Source organism: Girardinichthys multiradiatus, chromosome 10 (assembly GCF_021462225.1).
Source record: "Girardinichthys multiradiatus isolate DD_20200921_A chromosome 10, DD_fGirMul_XY1, whole genome shotgun sequence".
NCBI classification, from domain to species: domain Eukaryota; kingdom Metazoa; phylum Chordata; class Actinopteri; order Cyprinodontiformes; family Goodeidae; genus Girardinichthys; species Girardinichthys multiradiatus.
In genome coordinates, this window is record NC_061803.1 from 26,713,115 (window position 1) to 26,732,687 (window position 19,573).

Sequence of the window (19,573 nt, forward strand, 5' to 3'; positions counted from 1 at the left end):
TTGTGTATTTTACATCACATAAATTACTGATTTTTGGGTCGTTATTAAGTTTGTCTTTTGACCGTTTTTTTGGTTGTTTTAATGGATTGTTTGGTTTGGATAAGACTACAGCAATGTGGGCAGAATATATCACAACTTATCTTTTATACTGTACTTATATAGATAAGATACTAGTTACAACAAGCAAAACCAAGTATGAGTTCTTATACTAGTCAATTTATTGCTATTGACTAGAAAGCAATAAAGTTTGTATTTCAAGATTTTTGAAGTTGCTTTCTGATAAAAGGTAAAACACAGTTCAGGTTCTCTGGTAGATAACTTCTTTTTAAATACATTTAGGATAAATGTCTGAGAGGACTAGTCAATGAACAATCTTGAAACAATTTCAAATTAGGAAGGCAAGGCAGAGGAAAAAATCGACATTCATCTTTTTACACAGATTTACCTTTATATAATTTAGTCTGTCTATAAGTGCTTTATGTGTTTCTTTGTAAATAACTGCCCAATACAAGCACGACAGCAATTTAAATGTTTGCATAAGCCGCTGTGGAGTGGGGGTGGGGATTGGAGGTGGGGGAGGCTTGTTTGTTGGGGGGGCTAATCTGAATTTATATGAAAAAGATACTAAGAGTTATTTTTTGCAGTTATGATATTAATTGCTTCAAACCTTTTAATTCTGAACCATTTCTTTTGAATCGTGATGGATATTTCTCAAAGCATATCCATCTTCCCAGAAACATTGGTTTTCATATTTTTACACATCCGTCCTCTGCAGTCAGCTCATAGAGTATGTTTTTTCCACACACCGACTAATTTGTTGGTGAGCAGCTTGTCTGATAATTGTGCCCATTTTAGGCCGTGATACTGGCAAATGACTCAGGTGGCGCTGACACAAACCAAACCCGACTGCTGGCCTTATCTCTGTACCAGCAATTCAATTACATCTCAGGAGACAGACTGACTGTCATATAAACCCACCTCAAATTGCAATTATTCTCAATAATTCACACATCTCCCTTGTCACTCTACCCTTTTTTTCTGAATCTTGCTCCACAGCTGTTTTCCTCCATCACTGTCTCTGTATCTTTGTTTTAATCCCTCTGTCAAGTCACCGGGACACTAATCAGGGTTTTCCCATGACAGATCTATGGAGTCTGAAGGAAAAAAAGAGAAACAAGAGAGCTGTCTCATTATAGATAAAAAGAGAGATATAAATATCTGGGGTTGGGGAGTTTCTGTAACAGTCATGATGTGTTAGTGGATCTGTGCACATACACATATACCCTCAGCCACAAAAAAAAACTAACCTGTTAAAGTAAATGTAAGGTTTATGCAACTGGATTTTACAACATCAGATTGCATTATTGTGATTCACTGAGAAAGTATTGCTTTTGTGTTGCTTAAAAGCCTTGTTGATGTCATTCAGACAAAGCGAGCTAAGTGAAAACTAATAAACTTTACAAGCCATACCCCTGAGTGTGAGCTGAGCACCAGGAGACCTGCATGTGCTTATTAGAATTTTTAAAGCTTGGCTCTGCATTGATTAGCATTTGTGGTGTGGAAGCACATGCTTGGTCATTTCATTTGACCTGCAATTAAAGTGCTTACCAACTGATAACCCCTTCTAAATGGGGCTATTTATTTTTTAAGATTTCAATACATGTTGAGACATAATCAAGATGTTTACTAAGCAGTGCTGTGATAGTGTATTTACCCCCCTGAGTTCTTCTGTTTTTGCTCTTTTCTCAAACCTAATGTCTGTTATATTATCAACTAATTGTTGAATTATGAACACTGACCTTAATTAAGTGAGGCTTGCTTTAGATGTTGTTCTGGGTTTTTTGTGACCTCCTGGATGAGTTTTGAATGCACTCTTGGAATAATTTTGGTAGGCCAGCCTCTTTGGAACGTTTCCCACTGTTCCATATTTTCGTCAAAAGTGAATGATGTGTCTCACTGTGGTTTGTTGGAGTCTCAAATGCATGGAAATGGCTTTGTAACCTTTCTGGCATTACAGATATCAATGACTTTTTTCCATATGTTCCTAAGCTTTTTCAGATTGGGGCATCATGTGTTTCTTCTTGAAATACTCTTGCCTACTTCATGTTGCCACACAGGTTCGATTTAAGTAAGTTCTTGAAATCTGTAGGGTTTCAAATTAATTTTTGATTTCACTGTCCTATTCTGACATCCTGATCAAAGTAATAATTATCCAGTGGTGTAAACATACCTTTGGTAATGCCTGCTTCGACTAATATGCTAAATAACCAAATAATTACCTTTGAACTCAACAGTGTGTGATGTACAGTGAGGAAAATAAGTATTTGAACACCCTGCGACTTTGCAATTTCTCTCTCTTAGAAATCATGGGGGGGTCTGAAATTTTCATCTTAGGTGCATGTCCACGGTGAGAGACATAAACTAAAACAAAACACCCGGAAATCACAACGTATGATTTTTAAAATAATTTATTTGTGTGTTACTGCTGGAAATAAGTATTTGAACACCTTGGAAAATCAATGTTAATATTTGGTACAGTAGCCTTTGTTTGCAATTACAGAGGTCAAACGTTTCCTGTAGTTTTTCACCAGGTTTTCACAAACTGCAGCAGGGATTTTGGCCCATTCCTCCACACAGATCTTCTCCAGATCAGCCAGGTTTCTGTGCTGTCACTGAGAAAAATGGAGTTTGAGCTCTCTCCAAAGATTTTCTATAGGGTTTAGGTCTGGAGACTGGCTAGGCCACTCCAGAACCTTGATAAGCTTCTTACGGAGCCACTCCTTGGTTATCCTGGCTGTGTGCTTGGGGTCATTGTCATGTTGGAAGACCCTGCCTCGACCCATCTTCAATGCTCTAACTGAGGGAAGGAGGTTGTTCCCCAAAATCTCGCAATACATGGCCCCGGTCATCCTCTCCTTAATACAGTGTAGTTGTTCTGTCCCATGTGCAGAAAAACACCCCCAAAGCATGATGCTTCCACCCTCATGCTTCACAGTAAGGATGGTGATTTTGGGATGGTACTCATCATTCTTCGTCCTCCAAACACGGTGAGTGGAATTAAGACCAAAAAGTTCTATTTTGGTCTCATCTGACCACAGAACTTCCTCCCATGACTCCTCTGGATCATACAAATGGTCATCAGCAAACTTAAGACAGACCTGGACGTGTGCTGAAGGGAACCTTCCATGCCATGCATGTGACTTGAAACTAGTGTATTACCCACAGTAACCTTGGAAACAGTGGTGCCAACTCTCTTCAGGTCATTGACCAGCTCCTCCCGTGTAGTTCTGGGCTGATTTAGGCTAATTTAGGTACTCAGAAACCATAATCCAAACATGACATTTGGAAATAGCTCAGTACACCTATAGGTTATATGATTACAAATGTATTGATGAGCTGTGGAAGGCTTTCTACACCTTTCTCTGCCTAATCCACTCTAAACATTGTTTTTGCCATTTTACTGTTTCAAAATGAGCAGCTGGTATGATGACTATGCTTTTAATAAACACCAATCTAACCTTGCTGCACATCAGTAGCAATAAACTAAACTGCTTTCAAGGAAGAGTAGAGGCATAGTATGATAGTGTATTTTTATATAAATAGTGCTTTCAAAAAGTATTCATAGCCCTTGAACATCTGCACATTTGTGGGGTTTCAACCACAAACTTCAATGTATTTTATTGGCATTGTGTGTGGTAGACCAACACAAAGTAGCACATAAGTATGAAGTGGAAGTAAAATAATTAAATGTTTTCAGGGTAATGTTATAAAACAATATCCCAAGCTTTGAACATCTCACAGAACCTTGCTCAAACTAGTTTCTAGAGCTAAATATTGGGAACTGTGTTCAGTGTGTTTTCTTGCCTTTCTCTAAGTGTAATTACTCATGCAGGTGCCCTTTCCCCGTGATCCGTTTTGCCATGGTTTGCGATTCTGACATGACATTAAACTTTTACACACAGGTATACATGTACATAAGTATATAAAACACTCACAGTGCTGGACCCAAATCACTGTGACATTTACAGTTTTGCAGCTATTAGAGCTTAATATCCTGTGGTTGCCTGTGTAGATGGCAGCTTCAAGAATCAAATCACAGTGATTTCTGAAAGTGTTGAGCTTTAGCATCTTTTTAAACACTACACCTATGCTGGGATCAACTGAAGAGTGAATGGGATCAACTCCTATGATCCTAGAGCTTACTGGATTTAAGGACTCTTACAAGATCATGAGAAACAGGTGTAGTCTGTTGGACCGGCAAAGCGAGAATGTAACAGGTTAGCGTGTTAGTATTTGTTGATATTAGTCGTGCAATAGTACTGGAACATTATTTATTTTTGTATTCATTTTCTTTTATTAGTTAGAATATTTCCTGGTAGTTTCTGTAAAACTGGTAATTTCTTACAGATGATAGAATTAAAAGATTAGGTCAGTTCATTAGTAAAGTTGTACCATATATAGAAAATAGTAAAAAAAGATTTAATGTAATGCTATATTATTTATAGTTATTATAACTCACGTCTGTACTGCAGCTTGCTCCTGAAGATTCCTGTCTTTCACTATATCACTTACCAGAAGTTGTGTTGTGCAACTGAAATAACTATCCCCTGTGAAACATGTGATTGTGGGTAAAAAATAAAATTGTGTAGAAAAGATTAGAAATATTCTTTATTGTCCATCAATACAGGAAATTCAGGTTTATCAGCAACAAAGTAACAGGTAAATGGAAGCACAGAAAAATTACAATAATAAAAAAAGAATACAAGATGTACAGTAAACACAATGTAAGACAAAAGCCATACAGTTAAATAAAAATAGCATACCGAGATGCTAAGAAATGTGCGACTAAGTAAGGTAATTGATAAAAAAATTACAAATTGTTCTTTTTCCATTTGTTCAAAAATAACAAGGCTACTTACGTAATATGGAAAACTGTGCAAATAAAAGCAGGGATACCATACCATACCACACCACTTTGATTTATATAACACTTTACAAAACACATCTTTGACTCAAATACAGCACAACAGGTAAAACACAAGACAGAGATAAAAAATAATAATAAAAACACAAACAATCAATGTTAATCTAAACTGGGTTAAAAGCCAAGTAAAAAGAAAGAGATTTAAAGTGATCAACTGGGGGAGCTCGTCTGATGTGCAGAGGAAGATCGTTTCACAGCTTTGGCGAGACATCTGGTCTACTGACCTGAGGAAATGAGATGTGGCGTAGGGGTAACGCAGGTGGGACAAAAATGCTGTCAAATATCCATTAAGATTAAAAAACAAATAAAATAACTTTAAAATTGATCCTGAAAACAGGAAGCCAGTGAAATGAAGCTATCCCTGGAGTGATTTGCTCTTGCTACTTTGTTCCTGTTAAAGATCACACTGCCTCATTTTGGATTAAATGAAGGCTTGACAGAGTGGCCTTGCTAATTGCGATAATCCAACAAGGAGGTTTTAAAAACATACTGAGTCCAAGTTATGCCTACAGAGGAGAGGTTTATCGAAGAGAGATGTAAACAACTTATTGAGTTTGTTGGGAGCAGTGAAGGTTTTGGAATTTTACAGCTGCTAGGAGGAAGCACCTACGATAAGGTTCTTATGGGACCGCTCCATAATTTGCAGCCAATAACAAACCAGATTTTTGGCTCAAGAGTTTTTTGTAATTGAGTCTTTTGAGGAATGAATCAATCCCAGTTTAATGCAGTTGTTAAGTTTTAGGACAAAGTTATTCAGCGTTCTGATTCCCTGGCCTCATTTATTTGAACACTTAAATGGAACTCAGGTTTCAACATGTAGCTTGTGTCAAATCACCCAAATGTAATTCGAGCTAATATTTGACATTTGTGAACGTTGAAAATTTCAGAAATGAAAGTTCAGTACTAAATATGTTTGTTCTGTAGGTTCAGTTAATATTTGAGGAAAGTATAAGCCTCTTTAGAGGGAAAATGTTGTTCCGTGGCTACCTGCTAACTTTATTTTAAGCCCCTTTAGTGGCAAGAAGTTAACATACTATTGGATAGTTTTTTTTTCTGAAAACAGCTGCTGGCTGCAGCTGAATATGTGGTCATTATGTGCCATCAACATAAAGTAAGTAAACCAAATATTTATCAGAACGAGCAGTGAAATTTGTTGTGACCTCTTTCAGGTTACACACATTAGTTTGACCTCAATAATATCAAAAAATATAGCATGACTTTGGTCAATAGGATTAGTTCAGTTCATTGACATATTTAAGTAGTCAAAATGAGCATAGCTTTTACAAGTGAAAACAAACAGCTCATTTAATACTTTTTTTAGTAATGCACAAATCGATGGACTAGTGATGAAATTGTTGATTGGTAGGTCAGCTATTTGATGTCCATCATTTTTCTCTCTGTTCATTGAATTGATCAGAATTAAACACCTTGTCACGGTGTGGTTTTGGGGTCGACCGAAGCATAGACAAGAGCTAGGTAGCAGCATTCTGAACAGTCTTCAGATTTATTTAAAAAGGGTTCAAAGCGTAAGAAAAACACTGCAGGTACTGACCAGAGTAGCAATCCACAACTTACAGAGACACTGCAGGAACATGTGGACCTCAAGACATGGACAAGGGTAGTGAACAAAGGAACCAGCAGGGAACAAAGAACACAGACCAACTAATATACAGAGAGATGTGAGAGGGGAACAAAGGGCAGATAATCAAAGGAAAGTGGAACAGGTGTGACAGGGACGCAGGGAGACAGAGGGAGCAGGTGAACCTAATATGAAGACTAAAACAAGAGGGAAAGGACTAATAACAATAAGGAGATACAGACCTATGCAAAACTAAAGACAAAGATAAAATAACCAAAAGAAGCACAAGAAATCTAGAATAACCAAGACCTAAAAGGTAACAGAGAAACTGGAGGAAACCCTGATTACAAAGTAAACAAACCTAAACCAACCCTAAAGGACCAAACTGAGAATGGAGCAGAGGAAACGAGGACTGGAATAAAAGTAAACAATAATAAAGCTAACTTATAAAGGAGGGACTAGAAAATAAAGATAAACAAAGCTAAGAGGGTCAAAGAATGTAAGAGGAACTAAAGTCAAGTAAGAAATAAGTAGAAGAGGAAAACTGATGACGAGGAGTAACAGAACAGAGAATAATAAAATAAGAATGCAAAGGAACCAATACCAAAACATAAATATAAAAGCGAGAGCAAAAGCTAAGGGACCAGAGAAACGATAATAGTAATAATAATAATTAAGAAACCATTCTGCAAGGGTGAGAGGAAAACGCACTGGGAGGGAGAAGGAAACCAGAACAGTCAGGAAAACAAAACAATAACCAAACATGAATACAAACCAAAAACTAGAAACATCTAGCTTAAGTAAACAAAACACAAAACTATAAACATCTAGCTTAAGTAAACAAAACACAAAACTATAAACAAAGACCAAAATGTCGCACCACGACACACCTACATTTTTTAGTGTGTCAAGGCATTAAGAAACTGCATATTCTTTGATGCTCTTTGTTTTGAGATTGCTAAAAATGTCAGCTTTGATGCATTAATGTTGCATTAACCTTCTAGGGATCAGCATCACTTTTTCTCTTTTATAATGAAATTCCAAAGACAATTGGAAACTGCTACAATTAAAATTGGGAGGTCACACCTCACATTAAACCAGAAATGTTATACTTTCTGAATATAACCCATTAAAATCGATTCAGTTATATAGGTAAAACCCAAAGAAAAAGTGTTGGAAACATTTTCAGTATCTCAGACTTATCAGTGCAGTGGAATAAGCCACAACTCTATATTACACAGAGCCCACGCAGAGACAAAGGGTACCTAAACGCAAATTGTTTCAAATCTCTTCCTCCATCACACATATTGCATTCTGAGGCTCCCACAGATTCATAAATGTGACAATATCATTTCTGAGAGAAAAATGCATGTGCTCTACTCAGGGGCACACATCATCCCACATGCAGAATGAGGAGGAAGATCTGCTTTTTGTCTTGATTAATATTTTCTTTTAGTCATCATCACCCCCTCTTCTCCAGTGTTCCTGTATTTCTACCCTCCAGAGTCTGTGTGTGAAATCTTGTCCTTATTAGTTTGTTCTATACTGTAAGAGACCACTGCATAGTTTTACCTTATATTCAAGCATACTGAGGGGAGGTCTCTGCTCTGTTCCTCTTTCTGGGAATCTGTGCATAATTGTGTGTGTGTGTGTGTTGATTTTGCAATGACTTCATACATTTCACAGAAGTAGACAGAGAGGGAAACCCTGTCTGGTCCCTGGAGATGTGTGTTCCTCTTTTGTGCATACGTGCGTGTGTTTGCCATGGATGAAAAACAAGATTGAATTATTTTCAATATGTAATCCTTGCGCAAGCACTTTTAGCATTTTGTACATGCAGATATGGCTAACATAATTGCCCTTATTGCTGCATGTATGATTTCTAAATCGTTATAGATTGTTAAACGGCGACAGACGAAGGCAAATATAGTGTGTGCAAAGTGCTTCCTGTTGTACAGAATCACACACACTAATATACACCCCAGGTGCCGGGAGTAGAGCTTCAGCACTTGTGGTTTCGGTGTTCCTCGTTAACTTGCTCTGTGCAGGATTTCCTACAAGAAGTGGCTTTAAAACCATTTCCAGACTCGTCTGTCTCCCTCTGTTTTTCCTCTCCCTTCAGTTTCTTTTAGTTTTTTTGGAAAGAGCGAGACTCTGAGATGGAGAGAGGGAGGCAGAAGTCTGCTTCTAATTTAAAGTGCTCTCTGGCTATCATCTGCTGGGTCCTAACTCCCTTCTGTGTGGAGGCACAGTGCCAAGCTCCTCTATAAGAAAAACACAAATGAAATTCATAAATAACACTGTGTGCCTGTGGCTTGCAGGGGAAACTTGCTTGTTTGGCTTTATCTTTTCTGATTTGCTTGTGTGCAATAAACAAAAAAGACTTTCAGGGTTTGTTGTTGTGAAAGAAAAAATTGTCTTTCATTGTCATCTTTATATTAACATCCAGTTTTATGATAATCTTAGTGAATCGAATGACATTCAGGGCTGCCATGTAGTCTGGATAAGTATGGAGAAAAATTAGAGTTTGAAACAATCTTTGTATTTACAGGCTGTATTCCCTACTCCCTTCATTAAAGGCATAGTATCCATCCATCCATCCATCCATCCATCCATTTTTTATACCCGCTTCTTCCATACAGGGTTGCTGGTGCCTATCTCCAGCGGTCTTCGGGCAAGAGGCGGGGAACTCTGTGTTCTAGTGGTTAGAGAGCAGGGCATTTGCTTCCTGGAGAGACCATAAGCACCCTGGTTTAGATCCCACAGTCTGCCTCTCCGGGTCCCTGAGCAAGACCCTAAGCCCCTGAATGCTCCCCGGGCGCCGCACAACGGCAGCCCACTGCTCCCTAAACGGTGGGTTAAATGCAAAGGATAATTTTTTTCCATTATGAGATCAGCAAAGTCTATATTATTATTGTATACTCTGTTGCATCTTTTAATAAATGATAGAAATCCTGCATTTTGCACACTCTTGTGTTAAATTTTTCTCCCACTGCTAGGAAACGGTCTAGGACCAAAAGCAGTCTAGGACAGTCTTCCTCGAAACATTAGCTTATATGCAAATACGTTTAATCTAAAATACAACCACGTTTTGATGGTCCATAATGTTTGTATTTATCTGCAACTACATGGGTGCTTTTTCTATTGCCCAGTCCTTCATTTATGCACTGTGAAAATAATGAGGTGGTTACGTACCAAAATATTTTCTCATCTATTCAACAGTGTTCATGGACGTTATCTTTATTCTGAGTATAGAAAAGTGAAAATGCTAGTCTTGTTTTATAAATGTGTCTAATACAATAAATCACAGTTTTTCTTGATATGTTTGGACAGTGCTAATGAGATTATTACATTTAAAATTTGGACCCCAGGATTGGAATTCTAAGTTCAGATAAACATGTTGAACATACAAAACAAAATGTTCTTTCACAAAAGCTATTCATATTTTATAGGCTAAAGGGTCCTGGTGGTTTCATAAAGTGAATTAAGTGCAGGATCCAGATTTGATAAAACCCTCAAATCTAATTATCTGCTTTTGTCAGATTATCTGTGCATAAGCTGAATACAATGATTCATTGTGTTTTTACAAATGTATTTATAGCAGTTATTTTGGATTGACACTGCATGTTATCTGGGTTTAATGCTTTTGTTAGAGGCATTTAATTCAGAGGCTCTCATGGGATCCTCATTGAGGGTAAGCCACAATTGGACGATCCAATTTCTCTAGACTTCAATTACTCCAAATAATCCTTTTTAATGATGGCATAGGAATGGCAATTGTAATCATAAATTCCTCTCCCACCAATTGTATCTGTCTGCATACATCGTGTCTGGCCAATCACAAATTGGAAACTTACATACTCCCGTATGAGTGATTCCCTGGGCAGAAATCTGTGTGTAATAGATGTCTATTTTAGCATTCTTACAAAGAGAATGATAATGACTGGATAAGTCCTCAAGAAGAAATAGTTCAGTCAGAAAGTAATTCAGCGAATTAGGGGTCACAGGTTTGGATTGCTCTTGTGTGATCAGGTTGTTCTAGTTTGTATTCCTCAGTTTTTTGGGGAGTTTTGAGATCGTCAGAATTCTCATCTTATTCTTTTTGTTTATTTTGACTGCTTCATCTGTTCCTTAGTGTGTTTCTTGTTTTCAGCAACTCCAGATTTCAGATTCTTGTTTTCTAAATAACTATCTACTTGCTGTAGGCATTCAACTACATCTGGTGAATATGGTTGTCATGATGTCAGAATGTGTATTTTAAGAGGCTGAAAGAGAGAACCCTAATGTCCCTTTTCACCTGCTGTATTTCGACTCCACTCCACTCAGCTCAATTTGTGAGCATTTTCACTACTGTTTTTTCCATACTGGTACCTACTTTTTTTCGCCCCTGCATCAAGCAGGTAGGACCGGGGCAAACGGGATGAAGACCCCTCTGAATCCACGGAGCATGAATATGTAGCACCCAACCGAAAACTAACTTCACCGTGGTCAAGAGTCAGTGGTTATGTGCTATAAAGTCATGGCTGAGACAAAAACTCCAAGTCCAAACTTTTAACTTCTTAAGGCAAACTTTGGAGCATTACCAGTCTAGACAGCGGCATCTCTCCTCCCTACCTCTGCTGCCACACATCCCCTCACATAAAATCCCTTGAACCCTATTTTAAGTACTGGTTGCGCTGTGTGCCGGATAATTATCCCAGTAGATCATTTTATACATGAAAAAAACATTAAAAAGACGTTCTTACATATACAAATATACAAACATTATTTGTGTTTTGTTTATTTATGTTTTTTTTCTATATATTTATTTATTTATTATTGTTTCATGCAGATTATTGTGACAATGTCACACAGTAACGTTAATAGTGGCACAACACACTACACTGACAGATGTCCTGTCTGCTGTATTCCTTGGTACTGATTTTCTTTAAATGTTTGCTGTAGCAACTACATTATTATGGCTACAACAATGGTCCCACACTGGTTTGGTCTTGGTCCTGTCTTTGCTTTGGTGTGCTCTGGTTTTAGTCTTGACTCAAACTCTGGTTAGATTGTCTTGACTACGATATCAAATACAAACACATTGACATAGTGATTTGTGAATGCCTTTAGAGGTCAGGGAACGTCAGCTCCAGTTTTGTGAAAGACTCTTTTGACATGTCCCTTGAGCTATTTCCAAGCGGTTTTGTCAAAGCCTACTGCATTCCTGTTGGAGGATGACAGTTTTGGAGACTGCTGGTGCCCTGTGGTGGGTGTGGTTGTTCTAGACATATTTTTTCAAAACGTGAGATATAGGGGAATACCAGGATGCCTTTTTTCCATAGGATTTTTGATAAAATGATTGACAGTATTCATGAGGTGATTTAATAATATAATTGGTATTGTTCAGTCAATATCTCAGGTTGTGCTGACCTCAAGCAGGGATTAAGAAAACTAAGGTTTCAAGACATGTTTTGTTCACAGATAATTTGACACTGCTTATGCAGTACTCTTCCAACCATCTTTAACCACAACCTGATGTGTACTATCAGCACAGTTCCATTTTATCTTCTTTGCTCCACTTTTCTCCTGCTCATAGTGCTCTACAGATCTCTCAAAACTTTCATGCCAGGCAACAAAAATCCCTCTGATACATAGCAGTTTTACATCTGTATTCCTCATCTTAAACCATCTGCCGGATTCGCTGTGCAGTAACAGCTGAAAATGCATTATGGACTTTTATTTATGAAATACCTAGATGTTCTGTACAATAAGCGGCAGATCATCCATCACAGATTGACACAGACAGCTCATAGAAAATAGTCTGTGATCTTGTGTATATCAATTTTAGAAACACAAAATCTTTTTGAGTTGCCTCTGTTTGCCTCCATTTTCATCTTTCCCAGTCTTTTCTGGTTTGCTACCATCCCATGCGAGCCTGGGTTGCTATGGTGATGAGGTTTTTTATACACCTGGAGCTCCATACAATGCTTCTCTGTCTTCACTGTTTTTCTTTAGTCTTTTGTTTCTGACTGATTGTTTTCAAGTACAGAGGAGGTGGCCATTGTTTTTCCCTGCACTGTCTACCTGCTGTGTGTGTTGATGCGTCACCTGTTTCTCTGAGTGAGCATTAATGTGGTCAGTTGTGGGATGGACAGATATGTGTATCTTTGTTTAGCCTAAACAGTCCCATAAATCTTATGTTTTTCTCTCCTGTCAGGTCAGTCACCTTTTGTGTTTTGCAAAGGTATTCACTCCCCTTTGGGATTTTGTGACATAACCCAAAACAAGGTATTGTAATTGTGAAGTGGAAGGAATCTGCATTTGTCTTTAGGCCCTCCAGAGTCAATACTTTTGGAACAACCATTTCCTGCAATTACAGCTGTTTTTTAGGTTTTGTCTCTACCAGCTTATTCAAAGATGAAAGGTTTGCACATTCTTCTTTGCATAAGAGCTTATGCAGAGTGGATGGTGACAGTCGGTAAAAAGGTATTTTAAAACCTTGCCTTAGATTTTCTGTTAGATATATGTCTGAAATTTGACTGGGCCATTGTAACCCATTAATACTGTTTGATCTCAACCCTTTCATTGTAGTGTTTGCTGTATGTTTAGATTTGCTGTCTTGCTGAGAAGTAAACCTTCACCAAATTCCCAAGTCCTTTACGGTCTCCGGCAGGTTATCTTGCAGAATCACCATGATTTTAGTTCAGTCCATCTTCCCATCAACTCTTACCAGCTTCTCTGTCTCTACTAGATTGCAGGTACAATCTAGTAGAGACATGCATGTTTGGGCCCAAAATTCATATTTACAGTTTCTTCTGACTGGGGCTGTAAAGTATATTGCAAGTGTATTGTTATGACAATACTGTAGTGTGCAATATCGTGAAGAACAGCTCAAACTGTAAGAAGTGATAGCTACTTTTTTAAGTACCATGCATTCAGTTTCTCTATGCCTAAAATATGTTTGGTAACACTTGTTGTTAAATGTGCCACAAAAAGAGGTTTAGAAAGTAGAGAGGTGTGGTCATTAAGAAACTGCAACTAAATTGTTTTAAAAGCGAACAAGCACATACCTGCCAAAAGCAATGTTTTCTGTATAACGTTCTTTAGATTGAAATGTTGACTTTTATCTTTTATCAGTAGCTGGATAGACTGCTCATTATCTGGGATCTATGTTTGCTACAAACCCAAAGCAGGGAGACAGTAACACTTTCAAATAAGTTCTGTAATTACCATAAGCCACATAGTTTTTGTAAGATTCCCAAATATTGCATGCTTACTTAAAATCTGCAGCCCTATGACCAGATCACGTTCTACCACATTTTCTTTGTGTCTTCTACATGGCTTGTAGCAAACTTTAAAGTCAACAAAATGTTGTTTTCTCCACCTGAGTTGTGGATCTCTGCAGCTCTTCCAGAGTTACCATGGGCCTTGTGGGTGCTTCTCTAAATGATACTTTCCTTGTCTATGATGTATGTTTAGATGGATTGCAATGCCTTATTAGGATTGCTGTTGTGTCATACTATTTCCATTTTCAGACGATGGATTACATAGAGATCTGTGATATATTCAAAGTTTGCGATAATATTTAATAACCTAACACCACTTCAAACTTCTCCTGTCCTGTCTGCTATGTTCCTTGGTAGTGATGCATGCTTTTGTGTTAAGGATTGGAAGCCTGTGTTGTGTAATCCAGGAAGAATTCTGTGAATGGAGCCTTGTGTTGGTGATGCATGTGGTGACGTTTGAAGCCTCATGAGTCGGCTGAAACACGTAACTGATCCAGGAACTGGATCACCAGTTAGCCTGTAATTTAAACTAAAAAGGATAGCAAAACGCTGCCAATTTCTCCAATCTATTTGTGGGTCTTTTCTGAGAGAAAAGAGAAAGAGGCAGGCGGGTATTGAAGTGGACAGAAAAATGTTTATCCCAACTTGTATAAATTTGTTGCATTTCTCCTGGTTCATCTGTGCTCTATGAAAGGGTATTTTCTAAATCAGGCAAAATCATAAAAAAAAACCCCCCCCGCCTGAAGCACAGCAGAGTGGAAAAGTTACTTTTAAACAAAAATAAATAAAATATTGTCCCTAGTAACATGGGCACAAAGTAACACAAGCATTTACATCACAACCCTCCCCCTATTTGTTTCCACTTTCACTTTTGATCCAGCTAAAGACTAATTAATTAATTAAGATTATAATCATACCATATTGAAAATGTATTTATTGTCATCACAAACATCAATCATTTATTTATTAAATTTAAAGCTTTACACACCAGAGTCATGTCATTATAATCACTCTGCCTGTTTTACATTCATTGTCCAATTGATGTAACAGTAGAGCAAATGAATCATCATAAAGCTTTGGCTAATGAGTGGACCAATTTGATGGCTTCATCTCGAGATCACTATTCCTTGGTCTTCATGATGTTGTTTCCTCACTAATGGCCTCTAACAAATCTGTGAGGCCTTCAAAGATCAGTTAGATTTATATCTAGGTTAAATTATGTACAGTTGGGCTCTATATAAGTGACTTCTGAGGACAATTGGTTTCACTGGATTTTATTGTGGTGTATTAACGTAAAGCTTTATTTATCGATCAAACTTTATTTATAGAGTGCTTTAAAAAAAGTGACCGAAGTGCTGTACAGGTCCATAAAAAACATGAAATAAACAATAAAACACAACATTTACAGTAAAAAACAAAGGAGCAGTTAAAATAATAAAAGATAGTAAAATAAAATAAAAACCTATTAAGAAAACCAACCTGATACTTTGGCTCAACTGGAATTTATTATTATTTATTATTAAAAGATATTTAAAATCATTCAAGGTGTTGACCATCCTTACATTGAGTGAGAGATCATTCCAAAGCTTGTGAGCCACAACAGAGAAAGCTCTGTCTCCTCTTCTCACGAGTCAAGTCCCAGGAAGGTTAAATGAAGCAGGTTACCTGACCTCAGAGCTCTGCTGTAAACATGATTGTGTTGGAGCTATGATAAGTAAGGAGGAGTCTGACCATTTCAACATTTAAACCCAAAGGTAAAATATAAAAAACAAACATACAGGCAGGCAGTTCAGGAAGAACAACATGGGAGTAATGTGGTTACATCTCCTTTTACCAGTCAGCAGACAGGCAGCAGAGTTTTAGACCAGCTGCAGATGATGAAGAAGAGAGTTGTCCATCCCAGTATAGAGAGAGTTGCTGTAGTCCAGTCTAGAAGTAACAACAGAGTGAATCTCCCTTTCAAGGGCACTATGAGATAGATAGGGTTTGATTTTAGTGATCAACATCATATGTTAGAAGCTAGACTGGACTACTACACTGACATGATTTCTAACAGCAGTACAATTAAAATAATTTAAAGGACCAATTGCACTGTGTTAAGAAGTGAGTTTTCCAATAGCTATAACCTTAGTCTTATTTCCATTCAGCATGCTGAATATAAATATGTGTCACACATAAGATACGTTGCAGCGGTTGTATTGAAACAAAATAAGGAAATGTTTAGTGGGTGCGAATACTTTGGCTAGGTGCTGTCAGTTTACCTTCCTCTAAATCTTTTCAGCTGTTCTCTTCATTCCGTCTTCTCTTCCCACGTCCAACCTAACATAGTCTCTTTCTATACATACTGTATAGCGCATGTGTGAAATTTACAAAGGTGATCTGACCCTGTCGTATCTGTCAGAGGTTTTTTGCTCAGAGGAGGGAGCAAGGAGGTGCAGCAAGGGCAGAAGGCAGAATGTAATTCAGCAGAGCAAAACAAAAGAGAGGTAAACCTTCTATGGGAGGAGACAACAATATAGGAAACAAGATTTTGGCCATAAGAAGTTGAAATGAACGCAAGCGAGCTGAGTCATGGGAGATAACATTAAGATGAAACCCACTTGTTTTCCTTTACCGGAGTTTCTGTTGCTGGCAACAGCAAAATTAATTTTACGGTGCGGCAACAACCAAATGAAGTAATCCAATAACAGAGGGACGAGATGCAGAAAGCAATAAAATAAAATGTAAACCATTTGTTCAAAGTGCATAAAAGGAAATGATAGAAAATATCTTTGGCTTCCACTTTGCATTAATACAGAACTTTAAATCTAATAGGGGGACTTCATTTATACAGTTTTACAAAGGCAAATTTCTTGCCTGAGAATACCATAAATGTTGAATGAGTGAACTGTTGAAGTGACACAGACACAGGGAAAGATGCTCCTCATTTAGTCAGCAAGTGTAGACTTTGTAGCGGTGGGCTAATTAATTCATAAGTTAGCTGCATACATTTTACATATGATTTCACTGGTTCTAAAACAAGAGGAGAAGGGTAAGATATAGTTCTTATATAATGGGTCCATATAATATTAACTTAATGACAGTTTTGTGCAAAATGTACAATGATTTTGAAACCTCTAAAAAATTTTCACATTTAGTTATGTGACAGCTGAAAACTTCCATTTTATTGGGACTTTTTTCAATATACCATCATTCTTGCAAATACGGTGCCCCTTCTTCTGCAATTTCCCAACCAACTACAAGCATGTAGTACAGCACTGAAGCTTTACTGCTTATTTAAATATTTATTCTGCTGCAGTAGAAAAGGTTTTTTGTATATTTAAGTAATTGGAAACTCAGATATGTGTGAAGAGAAACCTGGTTTCCTGTGTACATGTATACTGAAGGCAGAAGAGTGAGATTTGGAAAAACCAACAAATTGTCACATAGTCAGAGACAATAAGAGAAAGCAAGAATTGATTTACCCAGAGGGAGGTTTACATCCTCTTAGTAAATCAAAGAAAAATAGATTTTCATGATTGTACTGCATGCTTTCAATTTTTATTAACTGTTAAGTTCAGTCCTACATTGTCTAAATTAGACTGTGTGGCAGATGTATTGTTAGGTCGGTTGGACATCTGAACAAGATGAAAGGCCTACGCCCAGCCAGATGAGCTCATGCTCACACCTGTGCTCGCACATTTGCACATACACAACAGTCATCTACAGCATTCATAGAGCTTCTGATCAAAGCCTTATCCTTTATCTTACCTCATCCATGTGCGAACATGGACATGAAGTAAAAACTGTATGACTACAGTGCCTTGTACAAGCTTTTTCACTTTATGTCATGTTACGACCACAGGCTTCAATGCATTTTATCAAGATTTTATGTGCTTGGCCAACACAAAGGTAAACAGAGACGGTCTTCACCAGCTTTGCATGTCTGGAGCTGGAAATATGTCCATTCGTTTTTAAGAAAATTCCTTAAGCTCAATCAGATTGGATGGCCATTTGGATTCAGGTCTCCATTTATTTTTCTAGTTACTCCAACCAGCTTCCCTGTTTCTGCTTAAGAAAAGCATCCCTACAGCATGATGCTGCCACTGCCATCCTGCCTCTCAGTGGTTGCTGAGGTCACGGGTAAAGTAATTGTCAGGCATGGAGGTTACGACTTGACTCTGGTTACCAATCTGCATATTGAAGTATAAATGACTTTGGTGCAAAGCTGCTTTGAGTGACTAGAAAATCCACATACAAGTTCAGTCCATTTACTGTTAGGAAGGTGTTCGTTTTCTACAACATGCAACTCTTTACCTGTAGATCAGAAAGTTAATATTTGGTCTAATCTCTCATCTCTAACAAACATTTGACTCCTAATTCCATCATCTAGTCATGCTGGAATTACACAGAAGTGGCTGTCAATTTGGTGGCTTCTGACGACAATATGTTGCACTACATTTTACTAATGGGTATCACTGTAATGCTTCTTTGTGACATGAAGTTCAAATAACACATCAGATTTCAATTGAAAAAAAATCAGACTGTATATTCATACTGAAATGGAATAGGTAATGCGTTAGGTACAAAATGATGCCACATAATTTGATGAAAATTATCAACCCACAGAGAGCTTAATCCCAAGTCATTGATAAACTCAAACTGAAAAACCGATGTGACAGGCTAGTCTAATTTTCTGAAATGTAATTGCAGCAACTCAAAATGATACTCCGTAGTTTGTGCTATGCATATAAGCACCTGATACTCCAGGTGCTTATATGCATAGCACAAACTACGGAGTATCATATCAAGGGGCCTGCTCCTTATGAAATGACGTCCTGAGGTATCTCCTCCCAGTTCCTGACAAGGTCATCACTGAGCTCCTGGACAGTCTGAGCTGCAACCTGGTGGCGTTGAATGGACCTAAACATGATGTCTTACAGTTGTTCTATTGAATCATGGAGGCTAGTCAATGGTATCCATTCCTTCATCTTCTAAGAAATGCTTGCATACATATGCCAAATGTGGCATCAGTAGGAACCCAGGACCCACTGTACCAGCGAAGGGTCTAACAATAAGTCTAAGGATTTTATCCCAATATCTAATGGGAATCAGGGTGTCATTGTTTATCCTGTACTGGTCTGTGTTTCCCTTTATGGATATGTCTGCCCAGATAAACACTGACCCACCACTAAACCGAGAATGCTGAACAATGTTGAAGGCATTTTACTGCAGCTTCTCCAGACCCTTTCACACCTGTCACATGAGCTCAGAGTGAACCTGCTGTCATTTGTGCCGAACCTGCCAATTCTAGTGTTCTCTGGCAAATGCCAGCCTAGCTCCACAGTGCCGGGCAGTGAGCACATGGCCTTCTAGAGGACGTTGGGCCCTCAGGCCATCCTGATGAGTCTGTTTCTAATGATTTTGTCAGACATTCACGCCAGTCACTTTGTAGGGCTCTGGCAGTACTCTTCCTGTTCCTCCTTGCACAAAAGAGCAGATACCGGTCCTGCTGATGGGTTAAGGACCTCTGACGACCCTTTCCAGCTCTCCTAGAGTAACTGCCTCTCATCTGGAATTTTCTCCATGCCTTTGAGGCTGTGCTGGGAGATACTGCAAACCTTTGGGAAATTGCACTTATTGATGTGCCATCCTGGTGGAGCTGGACTGCCTGTGCAACCTCTGCAGGATCGAGGTATTGTCTCATGCAACTAGTAGTGACACTGACCCAGGTCAAATGCAAAACTACTGTAAAGCAGTAGA

At 38.1% G+C, this 19,573-nt stretch overlaps 1 protein-coding gene and 1 long non-coding RNA gene across 11 annotated transcripts in view; one reads left to right on the top strand and one right to left on the bottom strand.

Annotated features, from left to right (window-relative positions):
- The window catches only part of cacna1g (calcium channel, voltage-dependent, T type, alpha 1G subunit), a 413,040-nt gene that overhangs the window by 25,655 nt on the left and 367,812 nt on the right, over window positions 1-19,573 (top strand). The gene's annotated exons all lie outside the window — the stretch shown is intronic.
- On the bottom strand, window positions 4,651-7,605 carry LOC124875312. Its single transcript, XR_007040013.1, has 2 exons — window positions 6,537-7,605; window positions 4,651-5,208 (listed from the first exon to the last, which is right to left on the bottom strand). It is a non-coding gene; the product is annotated as an uncharacterized LOC124875312 (long non-coding RNA).